We start from the raw sequence: 16,763 nt of genomic DNA, 5'->3' as shown, positions 1-16,763 counted from the left end.
GAGAAGTACCAGAATAATTCACTAGTAATACTTTTACAGCTAGACTTGATGATCTTAAGGATCTTTTCCAAAACTTTCCTATCCCTGATTCTAAATAAGTCATTGACCAGTCTTAAATACTTCACACACACATCATCTCCATTTTAAGGAGACAACTTTAGGCATCAGCTCTCTTACATACACCACCATGCAGATATGAACAAAATAATACAAGATTCGCAGCCTATTATTTCCACAAAATCCTCCAAGAGCATTCGAGGAATAAAGGAGAAATTATGGCCACACGTGGCCCAAGCTGATTCAAACCAAAAGGAAGAAAGCAAATCAAAAGGGGAAAAAATATTACTTCAAATAATGGTGTCACTGAAATTACTCCAAAACACAGCAATTTGGCACTTCATGTGCTTAACTCCTTTTTGCCAGCTGATTTCTCTTCTGTCAATTCAGCTTGTAAATCTGAAAATATACTGTAAATCTGAAAGTTTCAAGCACCTTAGGGCTTGGGTGAAATTTCCTTTGAATATTTTGTACAAAATGTGCATGTTTTGACTGACAAAGCCAATTAATCATACTGTTACTGCATCTATTTCCAGCAAGTATACCAGGAAGAAATTAATTCTTTAGGCAACTTATATAATTTATGCCAACTACCAGGCCTTCCATGCAATGAGCTTCAATGCCCATTGCTCAGGCTTTTTTTGTGGTGCAGAATGTATCCTAGAAGACTGTTCCTCCAGATTATTTCTCTTTAATATCTTGTAAAATAAGTAAGAGCAACAGAATTTTAAAGGCACTGCTGGTTGCCCTTCTGAAATGAAATATCCACTGTCTGGACATACCTTGATAGAAAAGAAAATTATAATCATCATCAGCAACTAAAAAAAATTAAGTACTGCAAAAACAAAGTGTAAAACCTCACTTAGTGAAATAAAAAAAATAATCACATCTCAAGCTCTACTTGTGCCACATTATGAAATTCCTGAAAGATACTGAGATCTCAATGATAAGGACAAAGCATTCTACAGTCACAGAACAAGCCCTCCTTATCTATACCAGTCACCAGCTGGCGGTTTTGTCAGCAGCTCCTCAAAGAAAAGTGCTGCAGTAGTGATATTCCATACTTATGGCTCCAGCCTATCTCAATTAATAAAACCTACCACAATAGTACTATTCATAGAATAGTGATTAATGTGTACAGTGATAAATATGGGAGACTGGAACCAGTCAGAATAGGGCTGATAAATTCCAGTTCATTAACACAGGTGCTGGTTGTGCTTACTAATCTCCAGATCTTTTTTTTAACTCAGACAAAAGTAAGAAAACCAGAATGACTGGAATTAAAGACAACAAAAGGTAAAAAAATCATGACAGGTTTTGGTTTTTTCCTTATTTTTGTTTCTATTTTTTTTTGCTGAGGTGAATTTTGGTTTTTAATTGCCATCTTGATTTTCATCCAGTACCAAGGACAATTACGTAATGAACTATACAGGATTTTTGTCTTTAATGCATTGGAAGCAAATCATGTGTCCACAGACCATTACTGTTATTATAAAATAATCATTTTAGCAATATATTTCAAAAATATGAAATCCCCACCTGTTTTGCAGAGCTCTTTTTGGTCACTAGTATTGGTTTTGGAGGTAGATTAAATAAAAGATTCGCCCAGCTTGTATTTTTGCTAGGACTGGCATAAGCTGCGGAAAATAATTTTTTCAGTTTCCTTGTGACCCTAACTGTTCCTCCCGTGAAAGTGAAATTCAATGACATTGAGCAAAATTCAACGAGAAGTACCTCTTTTCTGCTCTCCAAAGTCATGGTCACCCACATGAGAACCCACCAATGTTTCAATTACTTCGGGTACACAGACTTTTTCATTTTCTTTGTTAAAAGCATTCTACTGTCTTTGGCTTTAAATTTCAAGTTAATCCATCTTGTATTCATTCCACTAGAATTCCTGTGCTTTTAAATACTTCCATTGACATAAATGTTCCTGGTTTTAGAGTGTATGCCACTGTACGTAGGCAACTGACCCTGCCACATGGAACCATCTACTCCAATTTCCATCTCCAGCTGGAGCCAAGAACAGACAGCTGCTGTCTTATTGAAGAGATACAGAATGATCAATAACCAAAGATAGAGGTCTTTGGAGAAAAAAAGCAAAGCAACATCCTCTCATTACCATTCCTTCTCCCTATCAGAGTCCTCAAATATGAAGGTTTTTTTTAAATGAAAATCTACTTTTTGATACCCTTTATCACTTGTTTTCCTCTTTTTAATATTTACGGTAATTCTATACTATATCTTGAGGAGTAAGAAGAGGGGGAATGACAATATGCCCCACAGAATTATACAGGAACTTAACCACATCTTCTAATTTGTTTTCTGTTACTTTCTAATAGTTGCATATGAGTTGACTTTCTTTTTGGTCAGCTGGTTCCTATTAGTAATGGTAATCTCCTGTAACTCATTACCGGAATTCTGAATGTATACTAACCGGAGTTAGAAGTTTCCACTGTTTTGTGCTCTCTCCTTTATTCCATGGAATTATCCCACAAGGTTACAACCAAGTGAAAAGAGAGAGAAAAAGCAAAAGAACGCTTGAACATCATTTAAACAGTGTTGTATGATAACGAATGTTATAAACAAAAGTCTTAGGTCTCCAATGTTTTCAGTTCACTGAGAAACAGCAACTAAAAACCAAATCAATCAATAGTGACACAAGAAACAGAGCTAACAATGAAAAATAATAAAGCCTTCAATATTGCGATTTTAACAGGATCCCTGGCAAAGAACCAGGGCACATAGCACCTCTAATACATAAATACTTGGAAAGTATCAATTCTCAAAGCTGTTCAGGCACACAACTCTGCAACCTGTTATTAATCACAGCAAAAGTTTTACAGTACGATTTCTGTAACATCAAAGTTTATGTAAAGCAAGAATCTGCCAAGTGCACCAAAAAACAAAAGTCCCCTCCAATACTCCTTTGTGCAATAATGAGTGTGAACACCTGATAGTCCCCATGCAGCACGCTGATATATATCTTTAAAAAAAAAAACAAACTCATTACAACTGAAAGTCTTCATGCATAACTTACCCAACACCATAATTTTAAAACCCCATGAAGAGTTAAGCCAACCATTCTTATGTCAACAATTTCAAGTATTCAGCACGTTTCCATTAAGAAATACCGTATTGCTTAGTGTTTCTTTGATAGCCGGTCTCATTAGGATTCTAAAATGTCTGACTCATCCTTTGTTTTGTCTGTTTGCCAAATCAAGTACTGATTTTGAATCAGGGCAAGGACAATAATAATTTTAAAAGATTAAACTATAATTAAGTTCATCAAAAAACAAGTTTTACACATCTGTTTAAATACATACAGAATTAGTAGGTTATCTGCCTTGACTGCAGCTGTTGTGGTTAAAAAGACAGAAAAGAGACTAAAAGAAGAAAAAAGAAAAAAACAAGTAATGCAAACTGAGTGGGACAGAAGACTAAGTACTCAACTCAGTCTACACTGATGAAGTGTGTAATTGTCCTGAAGAGAGGCACACACGTGGGGGAGTACTTCAGCACTAATTCATCATGTAATGCTTCTAGATTAGAAACAAAATGAGAGTCTGGGAGACGCAGCTACCCCTGACGTCCACAATTTAGGAACAATGTATGATTACAGCAGCAAATCAAAGTTTGAAAAGTGTTCTTATAGACAGAAAAAGACAAATTTTGTGAGTGTCTTGTCTCTCACAAGAGACAGGCTTCATAGCAGGATAGCAGTGAAAGCAAATATGGGAGAAGCAAGGAGGGGGCAGAACTCCAGCAAGACAGAATAAAAGAACTCATAGATAGAAGCCATGCAAATAGGAACTGGCAGCAGGCTGAGTCTGGCTGGAATGGAGTTCATTCTCATACAGCAGCACATACTGCTCCATTCTCCAAGTCCGTGTTTGGAAGCTGCAAGTCCAAAGTATCCATGTACTGCTACCAGTGCACATCATCAGCCTGCCCATTTAAAACACAGGTAATTACTGCATGGGTAAGCACAATATGCATTTTCTTCCAAACAATACTTATGAAGATGATTTATTTAGTTCAAACCTAAACAACAAAATCTGGACTGCATCTAAATTAAAATATCTGCAATACCAAATCTAGCACGCATCTTAAATAAAAAATGGATCAGGTCACAAACTAACTACTTCCTATTTTCTCTTTTGATGTTACAGTGATATCATACATAGGTTACTACCAGCATAGTCTGTATGGTACACAAGATCAGTCAGCTGGGATGAAGAAAAAGGTGATTCATGTATGAAAAAGCCTTTTTCCTGCAATCATTTGTCTCCTGTATAAAGATGGATAAAAGTAGGGAGGGGAAAATTTATTTAAAAAGACACCACAATCAAATAGGTTTTTTGAAGGTAAAGAATAACGACATTTAGAATGGAGAGAAAACCCAATGATCTCCAGTCTACAACAACATGATAACTTTGAAATTGAAAGGCTGAAATTGCAAGTAGCTCTTTACAACATTCAAACAGTCAGAGAGAAATTGGCTCTTCCTGAACTTTTAGCAGTGTAACATTCAAGTACAGAATACTTGATGCTTCCTTTAAAGATTACAAACTGGCAAGAGACACACATAAGCTCAAAGAAACTTCATGTTAAAGGTGACACACTTGACCCACTCTGCTATCAAAGTAAACAAACAGCAGTTTAGTTCAATGACTAAACTTTCAGATTACCTCACTCTTTTCTATAAATGTAGCATTCTGGATTGAAATATATACCCATAACGCAAACAGTTTTCACTAGATGATAAAAGTGTATCAGAATATGATTAATGTAAAAAATCCATATGCTCACTGAAGAGTACTGAAGCTCTGGCACGTGCCTACACATTTCATTTTACCATCACCATCTTTGATGATGGTGATGGCAATATTATATCTATATTTTAGATCATTATCTATAAGACAGTACCATAACATCAGCTTCAGTTACGTTCACATTAAACCTAAACATGATACAAATCCAGAATTATTGATCACATTCCACAAATATACTTCACATGGTCATCCTGTTAATTACACGGGAGTTACTGAAAACTGTGTGTCATAGTTTTGTTTCATTTATATAAATTCTCTTCAAAGAGATAGAAAAACTAAAGAGTAAAAGTGTAGAACATTAATTTTGCAACTCTGTAGGTGATCTGCACAATCTTAAAATTTTCTTGTCATCTAGTTGAAGCCTGTGCATTCTGAAACACAAGGCACCATTAAGATTTCTATCCACAATTTTTCCACATTTCACCAACTTACAATTGTACTGGGGGCCCATAATATCTACTAAGGTTTTTTCAATGGTCTCAGTATTGTAGATTCCTCTAAAATGAATTCAGTAAGTCCATTAGCAATCACTTTTCTAGCTTATTATTTCTCCTTCCCCTCTGTACTGACTGATGTCTAAATTTTCAGAAAATTGCACCTTCATTGATGGTAATTTTTTGAAGATCAGTGATTTGTGAATAAACAAGTAATACTTAGCTGCTTAGAAATGTAGATCACTGTATAAAATGGTTCTATCTCAAATACTTGTAATGAAAGTGTACAATTTGCCTTTGAATAAAATGGACCAACCCATGTCAGAACGTGTTTCTGAAGATAGTAATTTGTCTTTCTAATCTGAATTGCTCTATGCCTCTCCTGTTTTTTGTAGCAGCAATAATCAGTTAATTCCAGTTAAATCTGATGCAAGAGAAAGTACAGAAGAGCCTACCTTATAAAAAAATGCCTAAATATAGCCCACAAGCTCTAAATTCAATCATGACTATCACAATTCAGTTTTTTGCTTAAGATAAATTTCCACACAAAACAAGGTGGCAAGTAAAGTACCATGATAGTGCCTAATGAGAGCTTTGTTCAATGTGACTATCAGGTTCACTCTGAAATATACATCTTTAGGGAAGGTCAAAGATTAGAGGACAGACTACACAAGAATTATATGAAGGTACGATATGAAAAGCTAAGTATTCAGTTAAAAAATTCTCTGGTAAATTGTTGTTTTATCCTTTTTTAATCTGATAATCTGATGAGGTAACAGCATTAAATCACCTTCACTGTTTGCAAGTACTGCAGTACCTCCGAATTTGTAAGCACTGCATCTAACAAACTAAAGCAGCTGTTAACCTGAGGGAAAGAAAAAAAAAAGAACTGCAGAATTGATTGTAGCTTGATAAGAAATGCTAGAATTATTTTACTGGTACACAGCAAAAACCAAACAAGCAATATGTGACAACCGAGATTTCTTAAAAATATCGTTTTCCAAATAGCAACAATCCCACAGCCACTCATAATAGTTAAAAATCCTTTCGTGTCAGAGGAGAAGAAGACTAATCTTTTCTTAAGTTTTCAGAAGTAAGAAAAGGGATCACTGACAGACACAGGTATAAATCCAGTCCTAGGGAATTCAAAATAACTGATTAAGAAAAAAAATATATGGTCAAGCTTAAAGATAGCAGGAATAACTTTATATTAAGACCACAGTACAAACCTAAATATGTTTTTTCTTCATTATTGGATGCAAATGTGTGTTGGTTAACTACTGAAAATCAAAGTCAAAAATATCCAATATATTCTTTGTTCCTCATTAAAGTAGAAGCCACAGGATGTAGTAATAGGTGGTGAAATCCTTTCAACTCAGAAGTATCTTAAGCTCTATTTTAACCAGAAGGCCAAGTCAGCTTCTAGTTAAATTCTATGGAAACACAGATTATATATGGTTCATATAACTCAGTTAAACAGAATGTTGTTCTTAATTTCTAATATCCATATAGGACAAGGTCTGGAGTACAAAATAAAACCATTATCCCACCAGAAGGACAGCAATTTGCATTCAAAGCTGCAACTACAGCCATAAATGGCAAAACAGAACACAAAAAAGGGGAGCAGCCATAGCATACTACAGAAATACATTAAGACACTGCAGCCCTTCAGAGATTTTTTTTTTTAAGAAGAAGGCTCTATAACTACGTTGATGCTTTTATCTCCTACTTTGGTTACTTGCTATTGCAAACTGTCAGACATAAGCTGCTGAACTACAGACATTGAGTTTGACTTGTTTTATTTTCCCTCACATATTTCCTATAAAGAAGTCATTACTACAGATGTATGAGACTTTCTTTGTAGGATTGTTGCATTGCTGACAATGTACAATTTTTCCTTTTTTTAGCATAAAAATGTAGAGAAGACGACCAGACAAAACAAGAGTAAGAAAGAACACAAAGGGCAAGCAAATGGCTAGCTTAACATCTCTACAGCTGCGCAACACTGGCTTCCCTTCTGCAAGCAAACACAGTATGTTTCAAACACATTTCATACAAAACTATAAATATCTAAGCAGGACATACAGCTCAAGCCCAACAGGATAGCTACGTTCAAATCAGTGTCATTTTTGCCATACACTTGACCTATTCCTTAAAGCTCATTTGATTATGAGAGAAATACTAAAGGAGAGAACTAAAATATAAAAATTTGCATGCAATCTTACCACAATCTAAATGTTACAGATATATCTAATGTTTGATATATGGACTGAACAGATTGGTTCCAAACAGCCTTATTCTTGTACATCTTAAAGAAAAATTGATCTTACTTCTTCTGTCAACTCTGGTATCTCTGTATAAAACACCCCAGAGACATTAATACAGTTACTTCAGACACTGTTTTTTCAGGAAGACAAAGTTCAAGTAAGTTTTATTAGAAGACCAGATCAACTCCTAAAAAACTCCAGATTTAATTCAACCATGGAAGAACTACAAAGCAGACTGCTAATAGCCAGCACCACAAGAAGCAACAGGCATCTGTGGATCTGTCTATCAATGAAGGCATTGGGGTTTTTTTCCTCTAAAAGATCTTAAGCTTTAAATTCCCACAGTATTTACACTATCAAAGATAACAACTGCTATATTTTTAGAACAATCCACTTAAAAGACCCTAGAGAAGAGACACAAAAAGCTGAATGAGTGTAACTACAAATTTGATTGCATTACCCAGCAAAAGACAATTATACAGTGGCTGCAGACTGTTCTTCCCTCAATAATTACTTCATTAAGGTGCAGTCTATAATTCACTAAGTGCACATTTCTAAAACAATAATAATAAAAAGAACATTGAAAGTAAGACAGTTTGTTAAATAAACAAGCAAAACTGCCTTCAAAAATGCAGGATCACACAATTAAATGTACAACACATGTTCATGAAAGAAGAACAAGATAAGCTGTAAAAGAAAACAAAGCAACCATGCATCCTACATCATTAAGGTTCAAATTGTCAACAATTTATCTGAGCCAGTTTTGAAGCAGTCATAAGGAACACAATTATTGAAAAGACACTTCTTTCCTATGTTCCATTCTTCAATTGTCACCTATCTCATGCACAGCCAGCAAGAACTTTTATTTGGAACAGAAAAGGCAGAGAAAGGAAAGCCATCAGTGTCAGTTTTTCTGATGTATCTAGAAAACCCTCTGTTACTGTTTGAACACAACATTTCTGGGAAATTCATTTGTTCCAATAATTCATTTGATGGGTCATGAATCACCTCCTTTAGAGCTACTTCACTACACCCTGTTTGAGAAATGTAATACACTAATAAATACATCAAGTTCCTATTTTCACAGTCACTTATTAAAAAACTTTTCCTCTCCAGGAGTCATTTAGAGTAGATATCCCTACATTTATTCAAGAGCATGAGCAGGTAGGTCAAGTCTGAGGGAGAAGAGAGGGAAAAGAAATTTTCATTAATAGTACAGGTAAGAGTTCAAACTGGACAGGAGTTTGTAGAAATGCCATAAAAACAGTTTCTAAATTAATATGAAAATATTTTAACATTCAGTCAGGAAAGAGTCTTGTGTAAGACGACAGGTATGCCTCCTTCAGTTGCACATGCCAGAAACACCGTTTGAGTTTTAAATAAGAAATTGTACTACAATAGGACTTGATTTTTTTTCTTGAAAAAGACAGATTTATATTAAGGCATTATAAAATTATCCCCCACATTATTGTTAGGATGTTATGAAAATCAATGCAGACTATTGTTCCAATTGTAATGTCATCAATATCTATAATGAAAGGCTGCCTGCTACATGGGAACTTCAAAGCTCTTTCCTAGATATTCTGAAAGAACACTCCCAAAAACTATTTTTTTAAACTTCAAACATCTTATTTTAATAAAAAGTATATATTGAATATGGAGTATTTTGAAAAAAAAAAAAAAAAGGAACAAAATACACTTCATTACACATACAGATTTACCAAAATAACAGAGAGGATTTTTGACTCTTTACATGCTGTGTTTTAATTGAAAAGACAAGCATTAAATGTATCAAATGAGTCTTAAAGCTGTTTCATCCACCATAGAGATAAGCACAAGCAAGTATCTGAAGTTTGCCACTTTCCTGCTTTAAGAGACTTTCTAGTCTTTTTTGTGCTTTTTTGCAATTTTGATGGCTCAGGGACATCTCTCCACACAATGACATGTTCATCTTACCCACTCAATCTTTCAAGAGAAAACCTTTGTGAAATACAATTAATATGGCCAAGATGTTGTGGAAAATATATCAAACTGCCACTAATGAAAATGGTCCTTTACTACAACTCATGTTAGTAGGAAGCTGTATACACATGTAGAGGTTCAAAATCTTCCTCTGCCAGACATTACAGAAATATCATATTGTAAATATAATATATTTTATATTATATTACAACATATCATCTACAAAGCAGATCCACTGAAAACTTGTCAAATACTTAACTTACTCTGTCAGGATAATTTTCCACCTTCTACTTTCTCTAATTATAAAATGACCAATTCTGTATGAATCAAATCTAAAATTCCTACAAAGTCACATGAATCCCGAAGAGAAAGCTCAACAAATATATTTATAAATGTTTACAAAGAATAACAGAAAAATGTTATTATAAACATACAGTCCACATTAGTTATTGTCTTGCACATGAGAGCTAATAAATCCACAATTTTTATGAATCAAGATTACTTAACACCATACCTATATGGTCAAAGCATTTCTCTCTGTACTGTAATAATCTCACCTAGCTTCACAGTGGTTTGACCCAGGCCATATTGAAACTTTTACAAAATAAAACTAACCATGGCCAAGAAGTCCAAATTTAAACAGGAACACACCACATCATAGCTTGGTATTGACAAATACCAAGGAAGAAAATACCAGGAAGAAAAATGCACTCACCTACATTCTAAAATCAGTATGAAAACTAACAGCAAATTAAATCATGGTACCATTCCCTTCCAACGACATAGCATTTCGTTACATATACTATTTTATCTGACAGCCATAATTTTATGTCACATAAGAAAGATATTTTTTCAGAGAAAGACGAATTAAAATAAGGATGTATCCATCAGTACACCATTGCAGAAGATAATATCAATTTAAGCTTCTAAATTTCGTGACTATAATCAATTCCCTGCTCGTTAAACAGCTGAAAAGTTCAGAGTAGATGGTTTTATTTAGTCTTTCTATATTTAAATTTTGTACATAATTCTCCAAACAAATCTACCCTGTCTATTTCTACTGACCTAAAAAATGTATGAACATTGAGATGTGTCATCTTTCATACCTACACTGAGAACAAATTCAGTACCTGCCTGAGCAAAACTTTTGCGCAATTTTGTCTAGTAAAGTGGTTTGCTTTAAAGGGAAAGTACACAACAAAGTTCTATGCAAGTGTAAAATGGAACTCCTGGAACTACTTTGAGTTACAGAACAAAATTTTATCTTGTTTCAAACATACAGTAAGAATGTCAGTGTCCGCAGCATCAGGGAAACGGACTTTGGAATAGCTATTCCCAAACCTTCACGACTAAAGAGTTCCTACTGTAAACAAGAGCCTCTTTATAGCCTAATACTGATTAATGCTCTTTCTGATCATGAAAAGAAACAAAAGACTCACAGATGATCTTCTGCTTGCACATGCCATCAAAAGTCATCCAGCAGTTAAGATGTAAAACTAGCCTGGTGATGTTTTACACCATTCCTATGAAACATGCTCTTTCAAAGTTGGTTCCTCAGGTTATTGTTGCTACACAATGAGCCAAGACAAGATGACCTCTTCGGCAAAAAATAATATTTTCTTTAAAAAGTATTTACCATTAATGTAGAGGGGAAAAAAAATCTAATAACATTGACATGAAGAATTGCAGCTGATTTTCAAGAACATATGGGAGTGGGGAGCATGCACATTTAGTTTGCCCTCTGGCGGCCAATTCCAAGGCTGGCTATGTTTAGGCAAGGATGCACTTTGGGATCAGAGTCATTGGAGGGCAGAAAGTATGTTACAATTACTTTTACAGTTCTTCATCTAAGCCCGCATATATTTTTAGCACACAACTGCAACTGTTAACTGGGTATTCCTTCTACAGTTTCCAGCTACATACCTCTGAGTGTCTACCAAATCACTTGTACAGATCCAGTCATTGACCAGGTTTAAGATATTTTAAAAACTTACAGAATATAACTTTTTAATCTCTTGGAAAGATAGGAAAGTGCAAATGGAGGGCAGACCTGGAAAGATAGGAAGGTGCAAATGGAGGGCAGAGAGTTTTGAAGCACAGAATAACAAACTGATTTATGCCACTAGAATTCACAAATCGGAGGATAAAAAAGAACTCCAGAGAAAATTACTGGAGTTTCTCAAAAGCACTTGTGAATTTGTCTGTATAGGTAAGTGACAACTACCACTCAAAAGCAAATTGTTACCACTATACACTTCTAAGCATAGAGAATTTGATTCAGTAGAATCTTTGAGAACATTTCTCGCAAGAGATTGATGAAAAAACTCACAGCAGAACAGAAAAAACCTGAAATAATCTGTAGCTACTAAGTTGTCAGATGGGATAAGAAGCCATTTCAGACTCTGTAGAAGATCAGGTCTGACTGCTGAATAGAAATACTGCATAAAAAATTTCACAGTTTTTGGTTCTAGACAGACACTTATTCTGATAAGCATTATTGGAGAATATGTAATTCTCTGTGATTCTGAGCAGCAACACATCAAGTTGACCAGTATGCAACAGGAGACCAAGTCACTTAAAAAAAAATTCCTTTCCATTTTCTTGTCCCCAAATTACAATGGTCTGAAACAACCACATGCCTCAACCACACACTTCTTATCAAATCCAAGGTAAATGTGATGACATTGCTTCTTTGCAAGCAATTAGCCTGGTAGATTCTCAAAGGGGCTTTCTTTTTCACAAAGAGTTTCAAGTATATGAAAATTTAAAAGACCTCAAGAATTCAAGAGTTTGCTGAAAATACAGGCTTTATTTGCCAACAGCACTGACATTAGTTTAGTCCAATGAAGATTTCAGGCAATACTGTAGCCCCATTATTGCAACATCCAACAAAAGTATTCTGACTGCAAACATTCAAAAAGCTGCCAATTCTGCCTCACATGCTAAATAACTGCACAGAGGTAGCTGCCTGAGGATTTGGAAAGACCAAAAGTGAGATGAGAATATATTACCCTCTAGTGACTGCCTACCAGCTAAAGCATGATTTGTAAATATCTGCTTGTGTATTCTGTGTAATGCAGCCAAGTAAAGGGGGAACTTCTATGTGCAGTTCAGTGGGGGGAAAAAAAAACCTCATCTACCCCCAAAAAAATTCCAGTGACTTGAGTAGTAAGATGTATTCTTGCACCTGAGCCACTACTTAGTCTGAAACACCCTACAATGAGCATGGCCTCAAAATTACTAAGTCTTTCTCAATAACTGGCTTTCTAGACGAATTGGGGAACTGTGGATGGAATGATGAAATAATTACCTTCCTTAGGAGCAGTCATTTTAACTGTACTGGAGATTTGTAACATCTTTTCCCTTACATCACTTTTGTCAAATATTTGATTTGTGTAGTGAAAGATTTATGAAGGAAAGAACTGATGCAACACTGATAAAGCCTGTAATACTACTGCCTGCTCTGAAGTGCCTTTGTATCATTTTGAAATTACAGCATTATGCCTTTGTGGTTTTTGCTTTTTTTATCTTAAGTAGTTTTGATACTTAAGCACACAGTGGAGTAAAGGGACAGTCTTTTTGTTGCAAAAGAACAGATTTGGGAATAACAAATTACACAAAGCCTTCCCTTTCCAGGTGTATCTTTCAAACATGCAAAAAGGATTACAAGCTAGACACTTGCCAGCAATATAAGCTACTGTAAAAAACTCATGGGAAGGGAAGAGTGGGGAAGGCCCCAGAATATCTGCCTGGCTTTTCCTCACACAATTCTGTAATATGACAATCCAACCAGTATCCAGGGGATAGTAGTCCTGATCCAAGGTTTCTTCACCAGTCACATTAATTGTAGCATCAAAATATCTTTTTTTAGTAAATAACTTTTTGAAACCGTCTAATTCTTTCCTTTCAGGAGAAATGTGGCATTGTTTGCCACCCATTCTACAGGACTTGGTGTTGTTTTTCAAAATATAAAGTAGAAAAAAATACCATTTTCTTTTTGAATGTATACACACTTTACAAGAAAAACAACAGCCACACACACAGTCAAAAGCAATCTTTTGTTTAGATGTCAGATTAATCTAGATCTATAATAACCTAGAATAAGAAACTGGCCACTGACAGAATATACAAAAGTAAAACTGAAGAACTGGAGTTCATCTTAACAATACTGATTAAGTAAGCTTTCTTTGCAGGACACTGCTAGAAAATAGGAGCATTCTTTCCAGATAAGAAGTACTGCCAGGGCTCTCCAGAACAGAGTTATTTACTCTCAAAGGGATTAGAGAATATTTAGGTTCACTAAGGAAAAGTACACTTCCAGAAGGAAAAAATAAGACATCTACCACCAGATGGTCACAGCTCTGTGTGACAAAAACTGAAAAAAGAGCTTAGGACTTGCCAAGAACTGGAGAGCTCATCTTCAGGCTACCCTAATATAGGAGAAGTCACAAATCTAAAGCCTGAGGGTACATTCAATTTGAATAAAAAAGGAGTCAAGACTTCAGAATAAAAGCTACTGTGCTGTAAAACTCCTTTGTCATGTGGTATTAGTGGATAAACTATTCTCTGTAAGGAAAACTTAATCTAATAATTTTAGATCACTGCAATGAAATGGCACTGGAAGTTTTAAACAAAATACAATTTCTGACTCCATACAAATACCACATTTTTTTCTAGTTTCGCTGGAGAAAATAGGGAGATGGGACTAAACCAACCTGTAACTTTCTTCACACTTATTCAAAAGAAGTGAAGTTTCAAGAATATCAAAAAGCAAATTGGCAAGAGTGTCAAAGTTAAATGAACCTCATAGAGACTTGAGGCATCAGGATCTATAGTTAACACTTCCTATCCCGGTGAGAATTTTGAAGAGGTTGCTGAAACACTCAAAAAAAAAAAAAAAAAAAAGTAGAAGATATCATAGAAGCATAGAATGTTTTGGGATGCAAGAGATCTTAAAGATCATCTGGGTCTAACTTTCCTGTCACAGATTGGGAACCTTTATGTAGACCAGGTTACTCAAAGCCCTGTCCAGTACAGCACTTCCAGGCATAAGGCATGCACAGCTGCTCAGGGCAGCATTTTCCAGTGTCTCACCACCCTCATATCTCACCACCTTTATTTATAAATAAATAAAGGATTTATTCTTAACATCTCATCTAAACCTCCTCCTTTTCCCTTTGAAGCCATACCCCCTTCTCCTATCTCTACACAGCCCTTGTAATAACTCCCCCTCCAGCTCTTTTGGAGCTTCCTTATATACTGGAAGGCCTCCAGAGCCCTCTGTTCTCCAAACTAAACAACCCCAACTACCTCAGCCTGTCTTCACAGGAGAGGCACTTCAGGCTCTTGACCATTTCCACAACCTTTCTCTGGACTTGTTCCCTCTCATCCATGTCCATATGCTGGGGGGCCAGGTGGAGTATACAGAGAATAGAACAGAGAAGGAGAATCACCTTCCTCAACCTGCTGGCCATGCTTCTTGTGATGCAGCCCAGGATGTGTTTGGCTTTCCAGACAGAAAGCACACATTGATGGGTCATGTTGAGCTTCTCATCCACCAGCACACCGAGTCCTCCCCAGGGTGCTCTCAGTCCATTCTCCACCCAGCCTCTATTTGTGCTTGGGGCTGCCCCAACCCAGGTGCAGGACCTTGCCCTCGGCCTTGCTGAACTTCATTCATGAGGTTCACACAAGCCTATCTCTCAAGCCTATCCAGATCCCTCTGGATGCCATCCCCTCCCTCCAGCTTCTTATGATCACACCACACAGCTTGGTGTGGTTGGCAAACTTACTGATGGCGCCCTTGATCCACTGTCCGTGTCAATAACAACAATGCTGAACGGCACCAGTGCCAACACCAGCCCCTGAGGAATGCCTGTCTTCTCCATTTGGACATCAAGATGCTGACCACAATCCTTCCAGAGCAGCCATCCAGCTAACTCCTGATCCCCTTAGTGATCCAACCACCACGCGCACGTCTTTCCAGTTTAGAGATTACCATGTTGGACAGTGTCATATGCTTTTCACAGTTCTCAGAAGATGGTATCAGTTGCTCTTACTGTATCCACCAACATTGTAATCCCATCACAAAAGGCCATTTGGGCTGTCACCAATTACTCAGAGTTTCCAGGAGGAACTTCTCCTAGACACTTAGGTAAGACTGACTGACCTGTAGTTTCCAAGGTCTTCCCAATCTCCCTTTTTAAAAGTGAGGGTTATGTTTCCCCTTTTCCAGAAGGAACCTCACCAGACTGCCACAGTTTCTCCAAATACGATGGGTGGAGGCTTTGCCACTTCTTTGGACGGTTCCCACAGGACCCACAGTTGTATCTCATCACGTCCCATGGACCCTCAGTTTCCTTAGATGGTCTCATGTCTGATCTTCTACAGTGGGTGGTTCTTAATTCTTCCAGTCTCTGTCTTTGCATCCTGCAACTCAGGCCAGTGTGGCTGCCACACTTGCCAGTCTGCGGCAAGAAAGTTATGGAGTACATCAGCCTTCTTCACATCTTGTGTGACCTGGTTCACTGCTTCCTTCCTGAGAGAACCTACACTTTCCCTAGCCTTTCTTTTACCAGTGACAAGATTTTCCTGTTGGCCTTGATCTCCCTAGCCAGATTTAAATTTATCAGGACTTCAGCTTTCCTCCCCTGATATCTGATTCGTCAGACAATTTCCAAGACTAACTATCCCTGCATCCACACTCTGCAGGCTTCTTTTTGTGTTTGAGTTTAGCAAGGAACAGACTGTTCATCCATGCAGGTCTGTCAGTGATTTTGCCCAAATTTTTGTTTGTTGGGATGCATCCTGAGCTTGGGGATGTGATCCTTGAATATTAACCAGCTTTCTTGGGCTCCTCTTCCCTCCAGAGCTTTATCCCAAGGTACTCCTCCAATCACATCCCTGAAGAGGGCCAGCTCTGTTCTCCTGAAGTTCAGAGTAGCAAGCTTGCTGTGCATCTCCCCTGTTGCCCTAAGGATCTTGAACTCCACCACTTTATGGTCACTGCAGCCAACACTGCCCTTCAGATTCACATTCCCCATCAGATCCTCCTTGTAGTTTAGAACAAGGTTCAGCAGAGCACCTCTCTTCACTGGCTCCTCTATCACTTGGAGAAAGAAGTTGTCATCAACACATTCCAGGAACCTCTTGAAATGCTTATGCCCTGCTGTGCTGTCCCTCCAACAGGTATTGGGTTGGTTGAAGTC

General features: G+C 36.8%; 1 protein-coding gene and 1 long non-coding RNA gene across 8 annotated transcripts in view; both read right to left on the bottom strand.

Annotated features, from left to right (window-relative positions):
• SPOCK3 (SPARC (osteonectin), cwcv and kazal like domains proteoglycan 3) overlaps nucleotides 1-16,763 on the bottom strand; it is a 185,311-nt gene that overhangs the window by 124,769 nt on the left and 43,779 nt on the right. The window lies entirely within an intron of this gene.
• The window catches only part of LOC119700016, a 40,718-nt gene that overhangs the window by 12,653 nt on the left and 11,302 nt on the right, over nucleotides 1-16,763 (bottom strand). Inside the window, exon 2 of the long non-coding RNA XR_005256632.1 lies at nucleotides 1-16,763. This exon is cut by the window's left edge and continues 12,653 nt beyond it. This is a non-coding gene — a long non-coding RNA (uncharacterized LOC119700016).

The sequence above is a fragment of the Motacilla alba genome, chromosome 4 (assembly GCF_015832195.1).
Source record: "Motacilla alba alba isolate MOTALB_02 chromosome 4, Motacilla_alba_V1.0_pri, whole genome shotgun sequence".
NCBI classification, from domain to species: domain Eukaryota; kingdom Metazoa; phylum Chordata; class Aves; order Passeriformes; family Motacillidae; genus Motacilla; species Motacilla alba.
This window is presented reverse-complemented; position numbering and strand designations above follow the sequence as displayed.